The 27,211-nt window shown below is 42.1% G+C and overlaps 1 protein-coding gene and 1 pseudogene across 1 annotated transcript in view; one reads left to right on the top strand and one right to left on the bottom strand.

The window, feature by feature from the left end:
* LOC113645130 (tripartite motif-containing protein 16-like) overlaps nucleotides 1-27,211 on the top strand; it is a 664,889-nt gene that overhangs the window by 23,151 nt on the left and 614,527 nt on the right. The gene's annotated exons all lie outside the window — the stretch shown is intronic.
* LOC125138461 lies at nucleotides 279-3,429 on the bottom strand (annotated as a pseudogene).

Genomic DNA, 27,211 nt, shown 5'->3' with positions numbered 1-27,211 from the left:
TTGATCACTTTAAGATTCTTCTAGCTGCCGTGTGCTCATCCTCCTTGTGCACCACTTACATGAGCTGCACACCTTTTACTTCCATCTTAACATACAGCTAAGAGAAGGAAGACAATACATACAACTGACAACAAATTTAAAATAAGAAGAAAATAAACAATATTATATGTACAGGTACAAAACAACACTAACTCAACAACAGGACAACATTTAGGTGTAAAAGTCTTTTACACACAGTAGGTTGTGTTTCCACCAGCAAGCAGCACAGAAAGACAGAGCAGTTTGAGTAAAGTTTATTATTTCTGAGGAGACATTGAACATTTTTATATCAACTATAATAAACCCATCCTAATAGTGCATACAATTAAATAGTCTGTTTCTACATTCTGCATTCATTACTGTTCCAGTTTCTGCACACAAAATGTCCAGTGTAGCTCAGGGACAAATTAAATCTCACACCTCACTTATAGTTTTTATAAACACTTTTACTAACTTTATATTTTGGATCACAAAACCTCACAGATGAGTTATAACTCCACACACAGACTCCAGCGTAGTCAGAGGCTGAGTGAATGTGGTGTGGACTCTGTGGAGGAGCCTCATGGTGTCAGAGACGCTGTAAAAGGACAGAGTTCCTGCACTGTGATCCACATACACTCCTATTCTGGAGGATGATACACCTCGGAGCTCAGTCTTAATGTTGTTGTGCCAGAAAAAGACTGAGGAAGAAGAACACTGCAGATTCCAGGACTGACTGTTGTGTCCAAACACACACTCATAACCCCGTCCTTTCCTGCTGATCTCTTTATATGACACTGATATGTACACAACATCACCGCTCCACTCCACCTCCCAGTAACAGCGTCCACACACACTCTCCTTACATAACACCTGAGCACAGGAGTCAAATCTCTCTGGATGATCAGAGTATTGCTGTTGTGTCTCACTCCATGTCACCACTCTGTTCTTCTTAGACAGAATGAGATGATGATGCACTATGTTTGGATCCAGAGTCAGATAACAGAAATCTACAGCAATAAAATGTCCACATGTTAGATGTTAATCACAGGATTTATAATAAGTGTGTGTGAGACACCTGTCTGTGTTTCTATCCTCCTAATGCAGCTCTATAAACATGGATCAGATTTAGATCAACAATACAGACATTTTAACATTGTGTGTGTGTGTGTGTGTCTGTGAGTATTTCTGTGTCTGTCTGTGCGCCTGTGATTGTCTGTGTGCATTTGTATGTGCGTGTGTTTGTGTGTCTGTGTGCATATTTGTGTGTTTATGTGTGTGTGTGTAAAACTACACTGCAGAAAATCTTCTCTGCTCTTTGGTTCTGAAGGTAAAACCATCTGAACTGCTGCAGCTTTGGAGACACAGAGACAAAATGGAGACAGAAAAATGAGGTGGAAACAGTTTAAAGTGTGAATGTGAAAAATTTGCTTCCTCACGTTTATTTCAGACGTCAACAACGTCACCATCTCAATTTATTCATCAGCTACGATTTTCTCCACAAATGTAAGATTTGTACTTTGTTTATCTGCTAAATTGATCTTGATGTCATTTACAAGACTGATGCTAATACTGTGTGATTTTCTGCAGTCTTGTTCCTGCTTACTTCTTATTTCTGTTAGATGAATTTTATGGCTCTTTTTACTGTGATACAGAAACAATGTTTGTTTGTTCACCTTCTGGTCTGATTTTGTTGAATTCTTCCTCACAGATTTCCTCGACTCGTTTTTTCAGACCTGAGAGAGATTTCCTCACTCCATCAAATGAGAGATGTTGATTGACAGTGAAGCTGAGTGAGTCGTCACATCCAGGAGAAACACAGAGAGACGGGAAACTCTACAGAGAGGAAACACATCATAGAGAAGGAGAAAAGTGGACGAGAGGAACGAATGAATCTCAGACTGAATCAGAACAAAGACACACTTGTGATCTCAGACAGGAACATTTCTTGTTGCTGTAATGAGCTTTTAGGAGGAAACTTTGTGAGGAACAGCGCCCTCTGTAGATCAGACAGTGAGTGTTACCTGGAGGAAGTGGATGTCATCGTGTGTGTGTGAAAGCTGCTCCATCTCAGTGACTCTCCTCTTAAGATCAGCAATCTCCTGCTCCAGTTGATTCAGGAGTCGTTCAGCTCGACTCACTTCAGATTTCTCCTGAGCTCTGATCAGCTCCGTCACCTCCGAGCGCTTTTTCTCCATGGAGCTGATCATCTCAGTAAAGATCTTCTCACTGTCATCTACAGCTGCCTGTGAACGCGTCTGTAAGGACACACACACACACACACACACACACACACACACACACACACACAGATCTGAGATAAACTCTTTCTATTACAGTGACTCTATAATGTGTGTTTATGTGAATCTCTCAGTTTCCTCCTCACCTTAATAATGTCCACAGTCTGTTTCAGCTCCTGCACCTTCTTCTGCTTCTCCTGGATCTTCTGCTGGGATTTTATCTGATCCTCCTTTAACTCATTCTTTAACAGAGTTTTCACATGGTCTTTGTAAACTTTAGGTATAAAATGCTCTAAGAATCTTGTTACACTGTTGGCTGTTTAAAGTGCACTGACTGGTCTGAGCTTCTCACACTTCATACCAGAAGAACCTTTGACTTTAAAAAAAAAAAATCCACTTCACACTGAATGACAGTAGTATAACTCAATAGAAAATAGATTTAAAATACAATTTGTAAAATCTGACTTAGAAAAGAATAATGTTGTCCAGTTCTCACCTGTTTTTTAGTTCTTTCTGTTTTAGCTGAAACTGTATCATGGCCTTTGTGTGCTTCCATCGTACACAAGTAACAGATGAAACTTTGGTCAGTACGACAGTAGATCTCCATCAGTTTGTCATGTTCAGAGCAGATCTTCTCTTGGAGCTCTGCACAGGCTTCAACTAACTTGTGCTTCTTAAAGGCAGGAGACTGATAGTGAGGTTTAAGATGATCTTCACAAAAGGAGGCCTGACAAACCAGACAGGACTTGACGGCTTTGTGTTTTCTCCCTGTGCAGGAATCACACTCCACATCTCCAGGTCCAGCGTAACAGTGAGCAGGAGAAGCAGCTTGGAGTTCAGTCTTCTTCAGTTTCTCCACCACTTCAGCCAGCATGTTGTTCCTGCGTAGAACAGGTCTTGGAGTGAAAGTCTCTCTACACTGAGGACAGCTGTAGACGCCCTTTACGTCCTCCTGATCCCAGCAGCCATTAATACACATCTTACAGAAACTGTGACCACAATGTAGAGTCACTGGAACCCTCAGGAGATCCAGACACACTGGACAGCTGAACTGATCCTGATCACTGGTTTCTGCCATTTTCTTGAACTCACAGAGAGAGAGAGAGAGAGAGAGAGAGAGAGAGAGAGAGAGAGAGAGAGAGAGAGAGAGAGAGAGAGAGCGAGAGACAGAGAGAGAGAGAGAGAGAGAGAGAGAGAGCGAGAGAGACAGAGAGAGAGAGAGAGAGAGAGAGAGAGAGAGAGAGAGAGAGAGAGAGAGAGAGAGAGATCTATAAGTTTCGTTTTCTCTGAAATGAACTTCCTGGTTCAGTGTGTTATTGTGTAACAGAGAGAGGAGGTGTGGCTTTATAGAGAAAAGGAGCTCAGTCTTTAAAGATAAAGGTGAAGTTACACAACAGAAGAGTATTTTATAATGATACTCCCTCCACCAAGCTTTAAAAAGATTATAAAAAAAGACTTATTTTTTAGAAAAAGTTTTTAAATCCTACTCATGCTAACTGTTAGCCAAGTTAGCACAAGTAGCACAAATCTATAAAATCTGCTTGTGTAATTTAGTGGTTAGTTCTGGATCTTTTTCCAAAAGAGAAAGAACAAAAATTAGGATAATTGAGGATACAGCATAGACAGTATTTTATCTCTCAAAGCTTCAGTCTATTCCGGTGGATCTACACCAGTCTAGCAAGATCTGAAGCTTCTAGAAAACAGAATGAAGGCAGACTCATAACATGTTCCAAAATCATTTTATATATAAGTCTGCTTTCAGCTTTCTCAACAAGAAAGGGAAAAGGGGTTTCAGTTGTGCTAGCGAGAGGAATGGAGACTGTTCATGGGGAATCCATGTGACATCAAACTTTTGTGCTGAAATTGCTGCAGTGAAGGAGTTGGGACTTGTCGCTGTGTTAGGAGTCTACAGGTTTATACATGCAGCTATTTTATTTTTATCCACAAGTGATATGGATGCTAATGGTGGTTTGAATCCAAGGGAACTGTAAGGACAAAACAGTTTACACAGGATTGGGGTGAGCTCCAACACACACACAACATTACTGGTTGAGAAAAACAAAAACATTACTGGTTGGTTTGTTTCAAAACTATAAGTGGAGTCTAACGATTAACTAGATTTGTGAAGTTTGTCACAACAAAATTTGATGTTGGCTTTGACGAGGCAAGTATTCTCAAAGGCCGGTGCTTTTTGGAGGCAAGTGGACATACTGTAAGGGTCAGTGTTACTTTTAGAGGCAAGTGGACATGAACCTTGTGAAATCTAATGGAGTGCTAGGGTGCCAAAACATTTGGAGGGAAGTGGAGACAAGCATGTGACATCATCAGAAAACCTGTGACGCAATTCCCTTCCTTGTGCTGGGTGTTTTGATATGCCACATGTCCATGTTGTGTGAATGTTTTCATGTGACATCACACGTCGTCAGCAGAATACCCACGAGGCAGATACTCTTATTGTGCTGAGTGTTTTGATATGTCACATGTCCACGCTGTAAAAAGTTTTTTGATTTTGCATATTTTGGAGGTGGGGCTGAGGGACAACCGAAAGGCCAGTCGGTACACCAACCTTTGTTCAGAGTATCACCCTAAAGGAGCTGGCCGAGTTTGGTGTAGATAGTTTGAACGCTTGCTGAGTTATAAACCGCCAAACTTTATAATGGGAGTCTATGGGGAAAAAAGGCCACTTTGAGACCCGGTACCCGAAGTACCAGTACTCAGGAAAATTCATAGCAACAAACCTCAGACCGGGTTCTACAACATATCCGAATTTGGTGCATGTGGCTTGAAAGCCCTAAGAGGAGTTACTCGATAATTTTTTATCTAAGCTTAAATAGGAAAACATTAGGTTACTTTCGTAACCCCGGTTCTCTGAAACATCGAGTGGAGAGATCCACCTATGGGAAGGGCATCCGTTCCTGACCTCTACAGAAGCATCCAATTGCACCAAGTCTGGCTTGACAGACAGTAGCGCGTACCAAAGGCAGGTGAGGTAACGCCCCTTACCCGAGTGCATAATGCACCTGCATGTGCTACCTTTCCTCAGTGAGCATATTCGCTTCTCGTGCAGTAAGCGGGGCAAACTTGGTGGTTTTCTCCACTCGATGTTTCAGAGAACCGGAGTTACGACAGTAACCTATTGTTTTCTTTCATCATCTCATGTTCGAGATCCACCTATGGGAGATATAGACCCCGGTTGCCCAATACACTCACAGCGAGGCCCTGTGAGCCTGAGGACGGCCAAAAAGGTGGTGCTCGGCACGTCACAAAGCAGCAGACATAACATGCTGTGCGGGGTAAAAAAACCCAGCCAAATAGAAACACAACATGTGGTAACATGCATGTAAAAACCCCTCTGATGTCCAACAAGTGAGCCGCCTGCAGGAACAGAACATGTTTATAAACATGTGAATGGACCAACCCGGGTGTCAGGAGGGGGGAAGACCCTATGCTTATAACACGCACAGCCAGGCCGGGCAGACATGGTTGAAAGGAGTGCGGGCCTAGTAGCACGTGGCTACAAAGAGCCCACACTCAAGACCGCATGAGCCACCGTGGTACGGGTAATATCAAGCCGGTAGTGCCTAACAAAGGTGTGAGGAGAGGGCCAGCTCGCAGTGGCAAAATTTCCTGCAAGGGAACCCCCCCAAACAGATCCCAAGAAGCAGCCAAGCCTCTAGTGGAGTGAGCCCTGAGGCCACCCAGAGGCTGCAAGTCCCTAGACTCAGACGCTAAGGCGATGACTTCAACAAGCCAGCAAGAGATTCGTTGCTTAGAGGTGGGTTTCCCCATGTTCGGCGGGGCCCAAGAGACGAAGAGCTGGTCGCTCCCCCGAAAAGAGTATGTCCTGTCCATGTACGCCCTTAGGGCACGAAGTATTCAACCTCTGGTCCTCCGCAGAGGAGGGGGGGGGTGAAAAGCGGAGAGATCAATCACACCATCCGTGAAAGCTGGAAAGCACTTAGGCATGAAGGCCGGGTTAGGCCTAAGCAAAACCTTATCTCCACTGAGTGAGAATTTGGTGCACAAGGAATGAACTGAGAGCACATGCAAATCACTGACATGTTTGGCGGAAGCCAAAGCCAGAAGCAGTGCCGTTTCAAAGGACAGCAACTTGAGAGAGATAACCCCTAGGGGCTCAAAAGGCTGTTGGGCCAGCACCTCCAGCACCATGGAGAGGTCAACATCTGGGACCACGCTTCTGGTGACCGTCAGGGAGCGGTGCGTGCCCTTCATAAATCTACGGATAAAGGGGTGCTGCCCCACCGTAGTGACGCAGAAACCGATGTGACATGCAGCGATAGCCGCCAAATAGACCTTAATCGTCGAAAAGGCCCTGCCACGATCGATAAGGTCCTGCACAAAACCAGAATATCAGCGACTGAGTACAGACATGAAACGAGCTGGTGCTCTTCGCACCACGCCTCAAACAAACGCCATTTGCAAAAATAGAGAGAACGCGTGGAAGAGGCCCTGGCATTCTGAATTGTGGCAATAACATGGGGGGAGAGCCCCAGCGTGCTTAAATGCATCCTCTCGTGGGCCAGGCCCAGAAAGTGAAGTTTGGAGGAGCACTTGACAGTTGATATGTGATATGACGGTCGATACAGCTGTTGTATTGTCGCAGCGCACCAGTACATGATGTCCCCGCAGGCGGGGCAAGAAATGCCTTAGAGCTTTCAACACAGTGAGGAGCTCCAAGTAAGTTATATGGGCTGAACGAAGTGAGATCGGCCACACACCGTTCACAGATCTGCCCTCTTATGTGGCTCCCCACCCTGTCAAGGAGGCATCCGTCGTAACCACCTTCCGCAGCATGACAGCCCCGAAAGGGGACCCATGCACATAAAACTCCACAGCTCTCCAGTGGCGCAGAGTGGCCATGCACGCGTGCGTCACCGAGACAAAGCGGCAAAGATCGCGCAACGGGCCAAGATGAAGGGACAAAATCCACTCCATGAAAGCCCTCATTCTCAGAAGACCTAGATGAAAGACATGGATAGCCGAAGCCATAAGACCCTGTAATCTGAGACATGTGCGATACTGTATCCGTGCTCCTTCCCTGAACTGCGAGATACAGTTCATGAATGATGAAACGTGCTCCTGTGACAGGCGCACGCGCATTGTGACAGAATTCAGCTCCAAACCCAAGAATATGACTTCCTGAGCAGGAGTGAAACTGGTCTTTAACACATTGCTGCGTTCACTTTCAGTGTGAGAGCACACGGGCAGTGTTTTGAATCACTTTCTCTCTCGAATTGGCTATAATAAGCCAATCGCCTATGTAAGTCAGGATCCTGAGACCCGCTGTTCCCATGGCGCAAGCCCCGCCTCTGCACACACACAGAATGTCAACGCAGAAGGGATGGGAATCCCGCGTGGCAATGAGCGCGCCGCCCGCAGCCGGGCAGGCTTGCGATAGGTTGTCCACCGGAGTAGCCGGAGCCGCTTTAGAAAGCGCCATAGAAAAGGAACAAAGGCAAAAAGGCAGGCGGGCAGCCTACAGAAAAAAGGGGGGTGCGAGCATGGGTGGCACGCAAAGCTAACCTGGCTGAGGACGAGCATGTCCGGCTTGGGCTGATCGAACGACATGTCCTCCTGAAGACAAAAAATGCAGCACAAAAAGACCAGGGAGCTGTGAGGTAGGAGCAGAAGTCGTGAGAAGCGAATGTTAACTGAGGAAAGGTAGTGCGTGCAGGAGCATTATGCACTCAGGTAAGGGGCGTCTTTTTGTGTAATCTGTATGTAAGTAAAGAGAGGTATAGTTTTTCTGGCTCGACCTCATTAGCGCTTAATGTGATCCCACCTACCGCGCGCGCGCCATTCATATGAAAATGACCTGAGCGGGCTATGCAAACAAGATCAACGCCCCCAAACAATGCTATGAGAAGCACAAAGTTTTAACAGATTCATTCACTCGTGTAATCATACACATTACACAAAAAGACAATATTTGCTTTCGATTTTAATGACCTCATTTAAAAGTAGACATTTCAGGCTTTCATTAGACATATGTATCATGTTCGTGTGATAAGTATTGGCGGAGTTATCAGTTCATGTTTGTAACGTGTTTCAGGAAGATGGTCAAGGAGACAGAGATGTCTGAATGCACACCCTGGTTATTTTCTTTATTTGCCAAAAGCACAGCGTTTTGTTGTTATTATGAAGGCAGTCAAGTAAAAGTAGACACTTCACAGTTTCGAATGATGTATTACATGTGTGTGTATGATTATGAATGACAGAGTATTTTAAGTGGATTTCACGTTGAAGAGGAAAAAAGCGCCAAAAACGCACCGGCGAGAACAATAAAGAATAAATGTGTGCGCTGCAAGACAGTGCATGGTAAAAGACAGGACACACCTTGGAAATGCAAAACATGTAATGTTCCCTTGTGTGTTCAGTTAAATAGGAACTGTTTTGAACAATGGCATGACAACATTTAACAAATTTATATTTATGTAAATATTTAATTTATATGTAATGTAGCTGCCGCTAGAGGCAACTCTCATTTTATAAATGTATATATATATATATGGCAGACCATATATATATATATGTATATGTGTGTTCAGTTTATGGTGTATGCACTTTGCAGTTTTAGGGAAATAAATGGTTAAAATGTTCAAATTGTTAGAATGGAACAGCAATGTGTTTTTTTGGTTAATGTTAATTTATTTATTTATTAGTTAAAACCATAGAAGGGTGAAAGGGAACACATAATTTTGTTTCACTGGGGAATTATTTAATTGTTGCTATCACTTCCGGGGGTGCACGAGGTAGAAGAGAAGCACGAGGTACGCGCTGGTAATGTCAGTACAAGTTGCTCTTTAAAGAAGTACTAAGAAATTCATATATTATTGTTCTTATTTTTAAAGAAGAAGAAGAAGCTGTTAACCCTCAAGTTTATTCCTCTTGAGTTAGAGAGGCCAATGAGGTATGTGTTTGTTAATTGCCTTTTTGTATGTAACTCTGTTTATTTAGAAGCAGCCATTTTAAGTGTATTTTCTCACTTGTTGAATGTGCACTTTATTTAAGTTATGTACTGTATGTCCTTCCATAGTTCTGACGGCATTTGGGCATTTGGGCATTGTGGCATTTGGGCAATTGGAATGTTTGGCATTTTCGTCATTATTGGCATTATTGAAGCACAAGGCTACAAGACATGAAGACTTGTCCAAAATAAATGTCTGTTAAAAACCAAGAACGACCTGAGAACTGTTTCCAGTTGCACACTAGGCTGAAAAGACAAGAACATTTCAGGCTGCAGGTGTGTGGAAATAACAGAGACGAACGGAGTGACCGTTGCACTGCTTGTGCGAAGACGAGATTAGAGGAAGTCACGCACAGTGGAAGACACACACACACATAGCTCCATGTATAAAAGGAGAACTGCCTTACATCCAAGTAACTCCCTCTTTTCAGACTTAGGTCGGGACAGACTTACTTCACACTTGCAAGTATATTGAATAAAGAAGTTTGATATTCCACAGGACTCTGCTGCGTTCTTCTCTGCAACTTAGGGAAAGTTCACTTGAACTGTTATCTTTGATTAATAGAATAGAATTTCCTCCACATACTGAAAAATAAAATTAAATATAATCAATAAATAATAATAAATTCAAATTGATCTGCAACATTAACTCAGGACGCAATTTATAAAACACTTTGACCTACAAAACAAAAATTTAAAAAACAAATTGAAAACTAGATTTGTAAAGTTCGTCACGACGAACTTTGATGTCTTTCGGAGGCAAGTGGACAGAAAGATTGTGAAAGCAACTGGACCACTAGGGTGCCAATACTTTTGGAGGCGAGCAGACATGAGCATGTGACGTGATCCGAATACCCGTGAGGCAGTTCCCCTCATTGTGCTGAGTGTTTAGATATGTCACATGTTCATGTTGTGCAAATTATTGATTTTCACGTGACATCATGTGACGTCACTTGACGTGACCAAAATACACGTGAGGCAGTTCATCTCATTGTGCTGAGTGTTTTGATATGTCACATGTCCATGTTGTGCAAATTTTTAATTGTCACGTAACATCACGTGACGTCACTTGACGTGACCAAAATACACGTGAGGCAGTTCCCCTCATTGTGCTGAGTGTTTTGATATGTCACATGTCCCTGTTGTGCAGATTTTTGATTTTCACGTGAAGTCAGGTGACGTCATATCACGTGACCATAATACACGTGAGGCAGTTCCCCTCATTGTGCTGAGTGTTTTGATATATCACATTTCCATATTGTGCTAGTTTTTTATTTTCACGTGACGTCATGTAACCTCACGTGACGTGACCAAAATACACATGAGGCAGTTCCCCTCATTGGGTTGAGTGTTTTGATATATGACATGTCCATGTTGTGCTAATTTTTAATTTCGCTTATTTTGTGGGCGGGGCAACACGTGACGTCACGTGATGTCACCAGTATACCCGTTGGGGTGCCAATACTTTTGGCGAAAAGTGACTACTGAGGGTTTGGACATTTCATGTCAATACTGCAGTCGTTATGGGATTCTACTTATTATTATACTGCACAGAACACAGAACAGAAGCCGTACCTGAGCTCTGTGCACGCTGCGTGTGTGAGAGCTTAGAGCAGGGGTGTCCAAACTACGGGTCAGTTTTTATTGGCCCGCAGCAAATTCTGAAAATATAATTGAATATGGCCGCACATGGCGCTTGAGCTCAACTCTGTTGCACTTCTCAGTTTCAACACTAGATGAAGCCAGTCACAGAAAAGGTGCTTCTCCACTAAACAAAATTAAGCAAAGAAAAATATTTACCACGAGTCACCAGAAATGGCAGCACCGAAGAAACGCAAGATAGCAAGTGAGTGTAGAAGATTTCAAACACGGTGGGAAAATGAATATTTCTTTAAAGAAATCAACGGAAAGTGTGTCTGTTTGATTTGCAATGAAGATGTTGCCGTGATGAAAGAGTATAATGTCCGTCGGCACTATGAGACCAAGCATCAGAGCTACGCATCGTACACAGGTGCCGAACGAGCACAGAAATTCAAGCAAATGGCAGCTAGCCTGCAAGCTCAACAACAGTTTTTTTTTTTCGTGCTAACAAAATACAGGAAAACGCCACAGCAGCAAGCTATGAAGTCGCACAACTTATTGCCCAGCACGGCAAACCGTTCTCAGACGGTGATTTCATAAAGCAGTGCCTCATCAAAGTCACAGAAGTAATGTGCCCGGAAAAAGTGCAGGATTTCAACAACGTGAGCTTATCCAGAAATACAGTTGTGCGGAGAATCGAGGACTCGTCAGCTAACCTGAAACTTCAGCTGAGAGAAAGCTTGTGCTTTTGATTTTTACTCGATAGCATGCGATGACAGCACAGACGCCACAGACACCGCACAGCTTTTAATTTTTTTGCGGGGAGTCGATGATAATTTTTGCTGTACGGAGGAGCTGCTTGATATGCCTAAAAGGCACAACGACGGGTGGAAATAATTTTGACGCTGTGTCAGAGGCAGTTGAAAAGATGGGGCTTAAATGGGACAAGCTCTGTGGGGTAACAACGGATGGAGCTCCGGCCATGACGGGTGAGCGCAAAGGAATGGCATCCATGGTGTGCGTCAAGGTAAAAGAGAGCGGAGGTGAGGCTGTTAGGATGCACTGTATAATCCACCAAGAAGCACTGTGTGCCAAGACTGTCCAGCTGGGCGATGTGATGAACACTGTTGTAAAAACTGTCAACATAATTCGAGCTAGAGGACCGTACCACAGGGAATTTCAAGCTTTCTTATCTGACGTGGATGCTGAATACGGGGATGTACTCTACCACTCTGATGTGCGCTGGCTCAGCCGCAGCTCTTTGCTGCAGCGGTTTTATTCTCTGAGATCAGAAATCGACAAGTTTTTGAAAGAGCAGGGCCGACCTCTTCATAAACTGAGTGACCCTCTGTGGCTGGCAGACCTGGCATTTTTAGTTGATCTCACTCATCATCTGAATACACTGAACAAGAACCTACAAGGCAAAGAACAGCTGGTGTCACACCTGTATGCGCACATGAAAGCCTTCTGTGTAAAGCTCCGCCTGTTTGAGACACAACTACGAAGCTTTAATGCTGCACACTTCCCTGCGCTGTCTGAAATCAAGTCTGCTTTTCCAAAGGCAGTCCTTTCTGCTATGTGTAGCAAGGTAACAAAGAGGGGCGGGGTCTCTAACCCTATTACGGATTACCAATAAGCCACGCTTATTTAAAGGACAGGCGAAAGCGAAGGGCGGCTGGGGTCCTGTTAGCAATTGCCCGGTGCTCGGCTTGTAGCTGTGTGGGACCATTAGTCCCGGTATATTTCCCCCGGTATAAGTATTTTACTGTTTTTAGCATGTGATAGTTTGAAACTCAGGATCATTGTGGATTTGTTTTGCCAAGAATGTGGGTTTGATGTTCGGGACCACCGTGCAGTTGGCTGGTTGGTTTCGTTTCGTTAAGGTTGTTGGATGATAGTGACTAGTCGCTGTTCTCTTTTGGGTTTTCTTTTTTGTAAAATTGACTGCTCCCTGTGGTGAATGTATGTTAAATCCCTAGACAGCTGGTGTTTTGTTTCTTTTCGAATTATTAAGTTTGTGTAATTTGGTTTAATGGTTGGCTAGGGGATTTTGTTTTTATTTTTATTTTTCCTTTCTCTTTTTAAGTACATTTGATTTTCTGTGTCTTCCTGTACCCTTTGGGTATACCCCTTGTGTAGCTTCCCACCAATTTGTGGGGAATCAGAGATGGGGATTGATAGAGCCCCAACAGGTTTTGTGTGCTTAATTGTGATTTATTGATATTGAGGGTGCATTATTAATGATTTGTGGTGGGTTTATGGGGCGGAGATTGCTGTGCTCATACAGTTTGCAGTGAAACTACTCTTCCCTGTAGGAAGCTCTATTATCTTTTGTCTGCTGAGTATACCATCTGAAGGAGGCTGCTCTGGGGGACTGTGTCCGGTCAGGGTGAACGACCCAAATTATTTTTATGTTCTGTTAAATAAAGTTTAATGTGTTTTCTATTTTATGCTTACTGTGGTGGATTTTCTTTGTATGCACCTGAGTTCCCTGGGCATTCGGGTTGCTACATATGTTCTGCTTCTGTAATTACATCTCTCATGACAGAATTCAACCAGCGTTTTCAAGATTTTTCTATCATTGAAAAACAAATCAAGCTGTTCTCGACGCCCTTCCTGGTGGATGCAGAAGAAGTGGAGGAGAGCCTGCAGTTAGAACTGATTGAAATGCAATGTGATGATTCTCTGAAGAGTCAACATCAGCTTCTCTCCCTCCCTGACTTCTATCAGAGTTTGGATCGTGCCAAGTTTCCTCTGATGAGACGCCACGCAAAAAGAATGATGAGCCTGTTTGGCTCAACATACATATGTGAACAAACATTTTCTCTGTTAAATCAGAACAAAAGCAGACTGAGATCCAGAATGACTGATAGCCATCTCTGTGAAGTCCTTCGTGTCTCAACCACCAAACTTTCTCCTGACATCCCAGCCATCCTTCAATCCAAAGGACAGCATCACTGCTCCCACTGAGAGCAATGTTCTTCACATTATAGGTGAGTTAGAAATACACACAGTAATCATGTGTCAATATGTCACCTCTTGTGTGTGGCCCGGGCCTTTGCTTATTTTTCTGTATTTGGCCCTCACCAAAAAAAATTTGGACACCCCTGGCTTAGAGGAATTTTCGGAATTCCCCATTCAAGTCTATGGGAGTTCGATCGCCGTCTACAGGAAAACCGAAAGTTCCATCGGAAGCCCGAAATAAAAATTTAGTCAAGAGTAAGGTCCTAAAGAACCTGCCCGAGTTCAGTGTAAATCGCTCGAAAACTTGCCGAGTTATAAAGCTCTTGTGGCTGCGGTTCAGTTGTATCAAGCTCAGTTACTGAACAGCTTGAGGAGTCAGCGATACAAACAGTATTCAACACACATGCAGGAAGTGAACTTCAACAAGAAGCTTTGGGACTCTTTGTGTCCTTTAAAGAGCCATTTGTTGTAGTTTCAGCATCATACAGACAGGACAGTGTCATAAAAGAAAAATTCAATTTTGTGGAAGCAGAAGAGGTTTCGGTCGGATTAGCAGTTTGTTGTCAGAAAAGAGAAAACTGAAGAGACCTCACAATAAAAAACAAATGTTTCCATTATATTCCCCTGAGAAAGAGTTTAGAACAATTATTGTCTCATCCAAAAATCTTTGCCATGATAAATGTTGGATCTCAAAAATGCAGCAGTGGATATTTTTATGACATCATAGATGGCAAACTAATGCTTTCACACCCTTTATTTTCATCTAGACCAGGGGTATTCAATTAAAATTCAAAGAGGTCCAGTTACTAAAATGTCCTCCCAGCAAAGGTCCGAATCTTATATTGTCACTTAAAATAGTACCCTCATGTTAATAAAATCAATAACACACATACATTTCTATATCATTTATTGTTAAATTTCAAGTGTTTTTAAAGTCTGAACTTGTCTGGCACTTAAATGGAAAACAATCCTGTAGTTGTCTTTACTACATGTCAAGTAACAGACAACAGACACTGAATTTCTTCTGAATAAAATAAATAAAAAGTGCAAACACGGCTTTGTGCAGCCTGAACTTAGGGCCTATATTTCAAGTAATGTAAAACATTCAGAATCTTTAGAATAAAATAAAAGAGCTTTTAATCTTTAAGAAAAAAATTAAACAAAAGACTTTTGAGCTTCCCCTTTTTACACATTAACTATACCTGGTTGCACGCCTGTCTGAACTTTCATAAACCAATATAAGTCATCAATAAACAATAATAAAACAAACTTCACATCAAGAGCAAAAAAAAAAAAAAAAAAGACAAAAGAAGGTAAAACCAAATAGTCCAAAATATCCAGATTATTTACAGAGGTCTTGAAAATACTTAGAAAGTAAAGATATGAAAAAGAAAGAGAGGGAAATCTATGAAGTACTTCCCCTGAATCCCCATTTGGCTCTACTTTGGGAGAGTTCATCTATGTCGCCGTTTATTACGCAGGTTTATTTGTCAAGCTGCTGTCTTTGTTTCATGCTCTAGCTACACTTTTTTTTGAGGTTAGAAACTTTTCATATCATGTATAATAAATCCATCCTAAGAGTGCTTACAGTTAAATAGTCTGTTTGAAAGTATTTCTTATTTCTAGAAACATCCTACATTCAGCATTCATTACTGTTCCAGTTTCTGCACACAAAATGACCAGTGTAGCTCAGGGACAAATTAAATCTCACACCTCAGTTAGAATTTTACTGAAATAAATAAATGAAGGAAAAAAGGCAGTCATTACAGTGGACAAATTATACATAGATGGACAACTATATCGCGATAAGGACATTACTCCCTGGCTTTTCTGAACACTTCACTTTCATTCCTGAGTCAATAACTGCCATAATCACTAAAACATGTCATCTATCACTTTTGTAACCTGGAACGTTCGTGGATTTGGTTCTCAGACAAAGAAAGGTCAAAGTTTTTAATCATTTGAATAAACTACAAGCCGACATTTGTCTCCTGCAAGAAACACATCTATCGGAATCAGATTATAACAAAATTACATCATCAAATTACAGTCACTTATTCTCGGCTCACTACAACACAAAACAAAGAGGAGTATGCATTCTAATAAATAAAAAAATCTCTTTTGTTCATAACACCACTATTACAGACCCTGAAGGACGTTTCATTATTATAAACATCTCCATTAATAATAGCCTGGTCACAATTGGCAACTTGTATGGCCCAAACACAGATGACGCATCCTTTTTCCAGACCTTTTTCTCTTCAATTTCAAATGTTTCTAATTGTCCAGTTATAATTGCAGGTGATTTCAATACAGTTCTAGATCCAACAATAGATAGATGTAATAGTTTAGGCAATAAACGCATTTGGAAATCTGCAGAAACCATAAAACAGTTCATGAGGGATTTTGGTCTTGGCGATAGTTGGCGTCTACAGCATCCTAACTGTAAAGAATACTCATTTTTCTCACCAGTACACCACTCATATTCCCACATTGACTTCTTTCTTACCAGTAATTCTATCATATCAAATATTTCTGAATCAAAGATTCATCCAATAGCCATCAGTGATCATGCCCCGGTAACATTAAAATGGAACACAACTAGTCAACATAAACCCACTACCAGATGGCGATTTAACATATCTCTTCTGAAAGATCATGATTGTGACAGTTATTTCAAAAGAGAGTGGGCATGTTTTCTAGAGATGAATGACTCCTCGGAAACATCTCCATCTCTTCTGTGGGAAACAGGAAAAGCAGTACTAAGAGGAAAAATAATTTCATTTGCAGTTTACAAAAAAAGGAAAGAAAAGGATGAACAAGTAGAATTGGAACAAAAAATTAAACAACTAGAAGACATTAACATAAACTAGAACGGGACATTTCCTAAAGAAAATGTGAATGTGCTTTCATGTGACGTCAGTTCCCCTCATCGTGCTGAGTGTTTTGATATACGACATGTCCATGTTGTGCTAAATTTTTGATTTCGCTTATTTTGGGGGCGGGGCTACACGTGACGTCAGTTCCCCTCATCGTGCTGAGTGTTTTATGTTGTGTAACTGAGATATGGCTTCTTTATATTGCAATATGGTTCGTACGGTGCACTACATGGTTGCTAGGGTATGGCTGCACAGTTACTATGGTTATATTTGCAGACTAGTTTCTCACCTGCAACAAAAGAGCACACCTGAAAATCCATTTATCTTTTCCTGAAACAAGCGCCATGAAGATCTTGAACTAAAGCATCAAAGCCTTTGCGGTTTTATGTATTAATTCACTAATGTGAAGAATGGCGCATCTAACAATACCCAAGCTTTATTATATTACAGTCATTCTTATCATTCTTTGTGATATACGTGTCATATCATGTCAAAAAATAATTATGTAATGTGAGGAGACAAAGAAAAAAAGCGCTTAATTTTAATTAATGGGTGGCTCTTAAAAGAGCCGTTGCTGTTCTTAAAAGGACATTAGTTTAAAGTGCAATAAAAAATTATAAAAACTACACTGATAGTTGAAAACAACAAAAAGTTATACAAATGGCAGAAACAACAACATATGTGACCGCCGTGCTGTCCAAGGCACGCCACCAACTCGTTTTAAGCATTAAATACACAGTTAAATGTTATATTGTTTGAAAGCTTAGACTCTCGGGATTTTATTAAGCCCACAAACAAAGCATAATATTATTTATAGCCATCATACTAATTTAATCCAAGTTGATAGTCACCGGAAATAGGCGGCGCTTACCTTTCTTCACTGGGGGAATATTTTCCAAAACAAATGCTTGTAAAAAATCCCCAAGAGTCTAAGGAACTGGAATATGTAAGCCTTTTAATCCAAAACGCTTTAATCCAAAATGCGTTTCTGACCGAAACACACAGCACTTCCGTCCTTTGTTTCGGCTCTCACTTGTCCTAGGAGGCTTAAAAAACTACACTGAGCCGTCAAACGAAAATCATGAAAATAGGGGGCGATCCCACAATATATATATATATATATGAAATGAAACTGAAGCTCACTGTGAAATATAGCAACAAGCTTTAATAAAGACCTTTACACAGATTCACTGGTGTCTGCTGCCCTCTTTTGGATGTTAGCACATCTACAGAGAGATTCCCCATTCAAGTCTATGGGGAAAAAACACCCCTTTGAATTTCCATACTGGGAATTCTGGAATTCTGATCGCTTACAAAATGGATAGCACACCTCTCCTCAATGAGCCGGTCGATTTGACACCTCATTTATGGGTCTAGGACAAAAGCTGCAGGACAAGTTACGTGCCAAAAAAGTGTCTGGAATAATAATAATAATAATAATAATAATAATAATAATAATAATAATATGCAAGAGAATAAGAATGTGCTTTAGCAAGCACATTAATAACCCAACAGAAGAAACTCAGGATTCATTAAGAAAATATAAACTCAAATTGAACGAATTAATCAATAAACATACACAATTCCTAATTCATAGGCTACGACAAGAAAACTTCCATCATAATAACAAATCTGGTAAATATTTGGCAAATCAAATCAAACAAAATAAGGAAAAAGCTACAATACCAGTGATTGTAGACACAGCAGGGAAATCCACCAACTCACCAGATGAAATAAATCAAATCTTTCAAAACTTTTACAGTAAATTATATTCCTCCAATAAAGACCCAGATCAGAAAGACATTGACTCATTCATCAACAATATCAACCAACCTCAACTCAGTAAACATCAAATAAATACTCTTGAATCTCCCTTATCAGAATATGAACTTTTTAATGCCCTCAAACTCAAGCCAAACAACAAAGCACCAGGCCCCGATGGATTCCCTGCTGAGTTCTACAAACACTTTTGGTCCATTTTATCACCACTTTTTATCCGTATGATTACTGAATCGAAACAAAAATCAAAACTCCCAGATACTATGAACACCGCCACAATTTCACTCCTCCTTAAACCAAATAAAGACCCAAAATTACCATCAAGTTATCGCCCGATTTCCCTAATTAATGTAGACATTCAAATCATCGCTAAAGCACTAGCTCATAGAATAGAAAAAGTCACACCATCTATAATCCATTCAGATCAAACCGGTTTCATCAAAGGTAGACTTTCATCCAACAACACACGCAGACTTTTTAACTTGATGCATTATTCATCAACTCAAAAAACCAAAACCATCATAGTTACTCTCGATGCAGAAAAAGCTTTTGACAAGGTCAATTGGAAATTCCTGTTTTCCACATTGGAGAGGTTTGGTTTTGGGGAGTCATTCATTAATTGGATCAAAATGCTGTATACATCACCCTCAGCCACTGTCATCACCAATGGACTAACATCACATATCTTCATGCTGCAACGGGGGACTAGACAAGGATGCCCACTCTCCCCTTCATTATTTACCATTTTCATTGAACCATTAGCAGCAGCTATCCGTCAAAACAGCTACATTAAAGGAATTCAAACACTAAACATGCACCACAAAATTAGTCTTTACGCTGATGATATATTACTATATTTACAAGACCCCTCACCATCATTACAAGAAGCGATTAAACTCATTGATTCATTCTCAAATATCTCTGAATACTCCATCAACTGGAGTAAATCAGCCATACTTTCATTACATTCTAACAGTTTGGATGTGACATCCCAGACATCACCTATCCCTTTGTGCACTAACTATATCACATACTTGGGCATTAATGTTTCCCCCAGGCTGTCAGAGCTGTTTGGACTCAATTTTACTCCATTACTTAAAACAATAAATGATGACCTTCACCGCTGGATGAGTTTACCACTATCCATTATGGGCAGAATATCAGAAATTAAAATGACTATACTCCCTAAATTAAACTAATGACTCCAGCACTACTCACCCTCACCCGGTTTAAATCACTAGATTCAATCGTCACTAAATTCTACTGGAAAAATAAGACTCCAAGAATTAAATTGACTACACTACAGAAACCAAAAACACAAGGAGGACTGGAAGCACCACATTTCTACCACTACTTTTTGGCCAATAAGCTCCAAAACATATACAAATGGATTCATCTTAACCCATCAGAAAGCACATGGCTAGATACTGAACAGTCAATTTGTAAAGAGATTAACATTTCAGAATTACCTTTCTATAGTCAGGCAATCAAAAAGCACCACTGTTTTAAATCACCAACAATAGCCACAGCTCTGACAGCCTGGTGGAAATTTCATCAAATCACAAACACCCCTCTTGTATCATCTAAATACACCCCGATCTGGAATAACCCAGATTTTATAGTAAAGAAGAAGCCACTCAACTTACGCGCAGGGGTAGATAAGGGCATCACACAACTTCAACACATCCTCCTTAATAACAACTTGACACCATTTTCCCACTTGGTCCAGAAATACGGCATTGGGAGTAATTGTTTTTTGGAATATTTACAAATCAAATCATCCATTCAATCAAAAATTGACACACAGAGAATTAATCTAGACCTTTCGCCTCCAATTTCAGAACTAATTAATATAACCTCCCCCCCAAAAAAAAATTACTCTCCAAAATATATAAAATAATATCCAAATCAGACAACACATTAAGCCTACCCAATGCTAAATGGGAATCAGACTTATCTATTGCTCCCAATGCCGCTTTCTGGACACAAATCTGCAAAAATATCTACTTCATGACAAAAAACACCAACTTACAACTTATACAGTATAAAGTACTTCATAGATTTCACCTAACTGGACAGAAATTATTTAAAATGGGTTTTACTTCAGAAACATGCTCACATTGCACACAAAACACCCCAGATACATATTTACACGCTATTTGGCAACGCACTGTGGTTAAAACATTCTGGGAAAACGTTATGGACTCACTATCCAACCTTATGGGTTGTCACATCCCGCTGTCTCCCTCCCTCTGTATATTAGGTGACATATCCATAATCAATTTAAACAGTACAAACAGTCAATTACTCCTAGTGGCTCTAACTATCGCCAAGAAAACTATCCTCATGAACTGGAAATCGAGGAACGCCATACACATTACAACTTGGAAAAATGTACTAATAGAGTACATCTCCATGGAAAACTTGTCTACCTCCACTCAAAATAATACATCAGAATTGCACCCGTCTTGGTTATCTCTCTTTACCTTCAAACAGTCATGACTCCACTGACCTTCTTTGTCTGAAGCCATCCTCAATGATACACCATCAATAATCACATCAATAATCACACATGATTGGGAGGAGGGAGGGTCAGGAAGAGGCAGCAACACAGACTAATAAATACAAATGAAATACTTATATTTAAAACTCTCTCTCTCTCTCTCTCTCTCTCTCTCTCTCTCTCTCTCTCTCTCTCTCTCTCTCTCTCTTTCCCTTTTTTGCCTCTTCTGGTCCCTGGTTGGCTGTGGCATACTAGTCCCTGCCATGTGCAGTTCTGATTAGTCGTGGGTGGGTGTGATGTGGGGCCGGGGGCATTGGACTTTCACCCTCCAGCTTGTACTTCTGTCTGATATTTCTTGTCTCCGGCTGGCCCAGCACTTGTCCCGCTGTTTTAATGCATCACATATTAGATGAGGTGCACACACATTCATTTGGAGCATAATAATATTAAAATAAATAAATAAATAAATAAATAAATACATAGGGTGGTAGGTGTGTCGTGTGCACATACATAGGGTAAGTGTGGCGTGGGCGTGGTGGCCTGGGCTTTGCACTGGGCTGGTTCCATGCTACACGCCATGCTTTTTTAATGCATTATACACTAGTTGACAAACATATCATGAGTATAACAATTAAAGCAGCCATATTTATTCCACAAAAAAAAACAAAAACAAAAAAAAAAAACGTATTCACACACAAACAGGTTAAGCGTGGCATGTGCGGGACGGCTGGGGATGGGGATGGATTTTGGGACCATGGATCCCACAGCACTTCACCTTGATAGCCCGTTGTAATATGACGCCAGTGTTGGTCTATGCTATGCCATGGCCATGAGGGTTATCAGCGGCAGCTTTATAATACCTTATCATTAAAAGTTGTATCAATATTATCATTATTATTATTATTATTATTATTGCTATTATTACTACTATTATCATTACTATTAATGGCTGTAGAAGCATTATTATTGCTATTACTACCTTCATTCTGGATGAAATGAGTATATTTGTAAATATATTTATCATTACTACTACTGCTAATACTATTATTACTATTTCTTATTAATTTGTTTTTTTAAATATTATTATTATTATTATTATTATTATTATTATTATTATTATTATTATTATTATTGCTATTATTGTTGATATTGTCACCTTCCTCGTACCCAATTTTACATTTACATTTTGTCTTGTGTGATACTATTACTGTCTTCATCGTTATTATTGTCATTATAATTATTATTATTAATATATTTTCCTCTTTGATTTATGTATGTGTATATGTATGTATGCACACGCACGCACACACACACGCGCACACACACACACGCGCACACACACACACACACACACACGCACACACACGCACGCGCGCGCACACACACACGCGCACACACACACACACGCGCACACACACACGCGCACACACACGTTTTGTTTTGTTGGTCTTTGTATTTATATTTTGCATCTAATAAAAATAAATGAATAAATGAAATGAATGAAAAAAAACAAGTCTGTCACATTTTTAAAAAAAAAGAATTTTACTGAAAACTTTTACTAACATTTTATTTTGGATCACAAAACCTCACAGGTGAGTTATAACTCCACATCCTGACTCCAGCGTATAGAGGCTGAGTGAATGTGGTGTGGACTCTGTGGAGGAGCCTCATGGTGTCAGAGACGCTGTAGAAGGACAGAGTTCCTGCACTGTGATCCACATACACTCCTATTCTGGAGGATGATGGACCTCGGAGCTCAGTCTTAATGCTGTTGTGCCAGAAAGAGACAGAGGAAGAAGAACACCACAGACTCCAGGACTGACTGTTGTATCCAAACACACACTCATAACCCCATCCTTTCCTGCTGATCTCTTTATATGACACTGATATGAACACATAACCGCTCCTCTCCACCTCCCAGTAACAGCGTCCACACACACTCTCCTTACACAACACCTGAGGCCAGGAGTCAAATCTCTCTGGATGATCAGAGTATCGCTGTCGTGTCTTACTCCATGTCACCACTCTGTTCTTCTCAGACAGAATGAGATGAGGATGTGCTGTGTTTGGGTCCAGAGTCAGATAACAGAAATCTACAGTAATAAAATGTCCACATGTTAGATGTTAATCACAGGATTTATAATAAGTGTGTGTGAGACACCTGTCTGTGTTTCTATCCTCCTAATGCAGCTCTATAAACATGTGTGTGTGTGTGTGTTTGTGTGAGCGTGTGTGTGTCTGTGTGTGAGCGTGTGCGTATGTGGGTATGTTTGTGTGAGCGTGTGTGTGTGTGTGTGTATGTTTGTGTGAGCGTGTGTGTATGTTTGTATGTTTGTGTGAGCGTGTGTGTGTGTGTATGTTTGTGTGAGCATGTGTGTGTGTGTATGTTTGTGTGAGCGTGTGTGTGTGTATGTTTGTGTGAGCGTGTGTGTGTGTGTGTATGTTTGTGTGAGCGTGTGTGTGTGTGTGTGTGTGTGTGTATGTTTGTGTGAGCGTGTGTGTGTGTGTGTGTATGTTTGTGTGAGCGTGTGTGTGTACGTATGTTTGTGTGAGCGTGTGTGTGTGTGTGTGTGTGTATGTTTGTGTGAGCGTGTGTGTGTGTATGTTTGTGTGTGTGTGTGTATGTTTGTGTGAGCGTGTGTGTGTGTGTATGTTTGTGTGAGCGTTTGTGTGTGTGTGAGCGTGTGTGTGTGTGTGAGCGTGTGTGTGTGTGTATATGTTTGTGTGAGCGTGTGTGTGTGTGTATATGTTTGTGTGAGCGTGTGTGTGTGTATGTTTGTGTGAGCGTGTGTGTGTGTGTACGTTTGTGTGAGCGTGTGTGTGTGTGTATATCTTTGTGTGAGCGTGTGTGTGTGCGTATGTTTGTGTGAGCGTGTGTGTGTGCGTATGTTTGTGTGAGCGTGTGTGTGTGCGTATGTTTGTGTGAGCGTGTGTGTGTGCGTATGTTTGTGTGAGCGTGTGTGCGTATGTTTGTGTGAGCGTGTGTGCGTATGTTTGTGTGAGCGTGTGTGTATGTTTGTGTGAGCGTGTGTGCGTGCGTATGTTTGTGTGAGCGTGTGTGCGTGCGTATGTTTGTGTGAGCGTGTGTGTGTGTGTGTGCGTGCGTATGTTTGTGTGAGCGTGTGTGTGTGTGTATGTTTGTGTGAGCGTGTGTGCGTATGTTTGTGTGAGCGTGTGTGCGTATGTTTGTGTGAGCGTGTGTGTATGTTTGTGTGAGCGTGTGTGCGTGCGTATGTTTGTGTGAGCGTGTGTGTGTGTGTGTGTGTGTGCGTATGTTTGTGTGAGCGTGTGTGCGTGCGTATGTTTGTGTGAGCGTGTGTGTGTGTGTGTGCGTGCGTATGTTTGTGTGAGCGTGTGTGTGTGTGTGTGTGTGTGTATGTTTGTGTGAGCGTGTGTGCGTGCGTATGTTTGTGTGAGCGTGTGTGTGTGTGTGTGCGTGCGTATGTTTGTGTGAGCGTGTGTGTGTGTGTGCGTATGTTTGTGTGAGCGTGTGTGTGTGTGTGCGTATGTTTGTGTGAGTGTGTGTGTGTGTGCGTATGTTTGTGTGAGCGCGTGTGTGTGTGCGTGTGTGTATGTGCGTATGTTTGTGTGAGCGTGTGTGTGTGTGCGTGTGTGTGCGTATGTTTGTGTGTGTGCGTGTGTGTGCGTATGTTTGTGTGAGCGTGTGTGTGTGTGTGCGTATGTTTGTGTGAGCGTGTGTGTGTGTGCGTATGTTTGTGTGAGCGTGTGTGTGTGTGCGTGTGTGTGCGTATGTTTGTGTGAGCGTGTGTGTGTGCGTGTGTATGTTTGTGTGTACGTGTGTGTGCGAGCGTGTGTGTATGTTTGTGTGAGCGTGTGTGTGTGTCTGTGTGAGCGTGTGTGTGTCTTTGTGTGAGCGTGTGTGTGTGTCTGTGTGAGCGTGTGTGTGTCTTTGTGTGAGCGTGTGTGTGTGTGTGTGCGAGTGTGTTTGTGTGAGCGTGTGTGTGAGTGTGTGTCTTTGTGTGAGCGTGTGTGTGTATGTGTGTATGTTTGTGTGAGCGTGTGTGTGTGTGTGTGTGTGTATGTTTGTGTGAGCGTGTGTGTGTGCGTATGTTTGTGTGAGCGTGTGTGTGTGTGTGTGTGTGCGTATGTTTGTGTGAGCGTGTGTGTGTGTGTGCGTATGTTTGTGTGAGCGTGTGTGTGTGTGTGTGTGCTTATGTTTGTGTGAGCGTGTGTGTGTGCGTATGTTTGTGTGAGCGTGTGTGTGTGTGTGCGTATGGTTGTGTGAGCGTGTGCGTGTGCGTATGTTTGTGTGAGCGTGTGTGTGTGTGTGAGCGTGTGTGTGTATGTTTGTGTGAGCGTGTGTGTGTATGTTTGTGTGTGTGTGTGTGTGCGTATGTTTGTCTGAGCGTGTGTGTGTGTGTTTGTGTGTGTATGTTTGTGTGAGCGTGTGTGTGTGTGTGTATGTTTGTGTGAGTGTGTGTGTGTGTGTATGTTTGTGTGAGTGTGTGTGTGTGTGTGTGTATGTTTCTGTGAGTGTGTGTGTGTGTATGTTTGTGTGAGCGTGTGTGTGTGTGTGTGTATGTTTGTGTGAGTGTGTGTGTGCGTATGTTTGTGTGAGCGTGTGTGTGTGCATAAGTTTGTGTGAGCGTGTGTGTGTGTGTGTGTGTGCGTATGTTTGTGTGAGCGTGTGTGTGTGCGTATGTTTGTGTGAGCGTGTGTGTGTGTGTGTGTGTGTGCGTGTGTGTGTGTGCATATGTTTGTGTGAGCGTGTGTGTGTGTGTGTGCGTGCGTATGTTTGTGTGAGCGTGTGTGTGTGTGTATGTTTGTGTGTGTGTGTGTGTGTGCGTGTGTGTGTGTGTGAGTGTGTGTGTATGCATATGTTTGGTTGAGCGTGTGGTGTGAGTAATGTTTGCGTGGTGTGGTGGGTGTGTGTGTGTGTTTGTTTGTGTGAGCGTGTGTGTGTGTGTGTGTGTGTGTGTGTGTGTGTGTGTGTGTGTGTGTGTGTGTATGTTTGTGTGAGCGTGTGTGTGTGTGTGTATATGTTTGTGTGAGCGTGTGTGTGTGCACGTGTGTGTGTGTGTATGTTTGTGTGAGCGTGTGTGTGTGTGAGTTTGTGTGAGCGTGTGTGTGTGTGTGTGTGTGTGTATGTTTGTGTGAGCGTGTGTGTGTGTGTGTGTGTGTGTGTGTGTGTATGTTTGTGTGAGCGTGTGTGTGTGTGTGTGTATGTTTGTGTGAGCGTGTGTGTGTGTGTGTGTGTGTGTGTGTATGTTTGTGTGAGCGTGTGTGTGTGCGCGTGTGTGTGTGTGTGCGTATGTTTGTGTGATGTGATCGTGTTGTGTGTGTAGTTGTGTAACTTGTGTGTATGTTTGTGTGAGCGTGTGTGTGTGCGTGTGTGTGTGTGTGTGCGTATGTTTGTGTGAGCGTGTGTGTGTGCGTATGTTTGTGTGAGCGTGTGTGTGCGTATGTTTGTGTGAGCGTGTGTGTGTGTGTGAGTGTGTGTGTGTATGTTTGTGTGAGCGTGTGTGTGTGTGTGTTTGTGTGAGCGTGTGTGTGTGTGTGTGTATGTTTGTGTGAGCGTGTGTGTGTGTGTGTGTGTATGTTTGCGTGTGTGTGTGTGTATGTTTGTGTGAGCGTGTGTGTGTGCGTATGTGTGTGTGTGAGCGTGTGTGTGTGTGTGTGTGTGTTTGTGTGAGCGTGTGTGTGTGTGTGTGTGTGTATGTTTGTGTGAGCGTGTGTGTGTGTGTGTGTGTATGTTTGTGTGAGCGTGTGTGTGTGTGAGTGCGTGCGTCTGCGTGCCTGTGTGTCTGTGCGTCTGCGTGCCTGTGTGTGTGTGTGTGTGTGTGTGTGTGTGCGTCTGCGTGCCTGCGTGTGTGCGTGCGTCTGCTTGCCTGTCTGTGTGCGTCTGCATGCCTGTGTGTGTGTGTGCGTGCGTCTGCGTGTGTGTGTATGTTTGTGTGAGTGTGTGTGTGTGTGTATGTTTCTGTGAGTGTGTGTGTGTGTATGTTTGTGTGAGCGTGTGTGTGTGTGTGTGTGTATGTTTGTGTGAGTGTGTGTGTGCGTATGTTTGTGTGAGCGTGTGTGTGTGCATAAGTTTGTGTGAGCGTGTGTGTGTGTGTGTGTGCGTGTGTGTGTGTGTATGTTTGTGTGAGCGTGTGTGTGTGCGTATGTTTGTGTGAGCGTGTGTGTGTGTGTGTGCGTGTGTGTGTGTGCGTATGTTTGTGTGAGCGTGTGTGTGTGTGTGCGTGCGTATGTTTGTGTGAGCGTGTGTGTGTGTGTATGTTTGTGTGTGTGTGTGTGT

This window comes from Tachysurus fulvidraco, chromosome 11, assembly GCF_022655615.1.
Source record: "Tachysurus fulvidraco isolate hzauxx_2018 chromosome 11, HZAU_PFXX_2.0, whole genome shotgun sequence".
NCBI lineage: Eukaryota > Metazoa > Chordata > Actinopteri > Siluriformes > Bagridae > Tachysurus > Tachysurus fulvidraco.
Note: the sequence above shows the minus strand (reverse complement) of the source record. Positions and strands in the feature narration are given on the sequence as shown.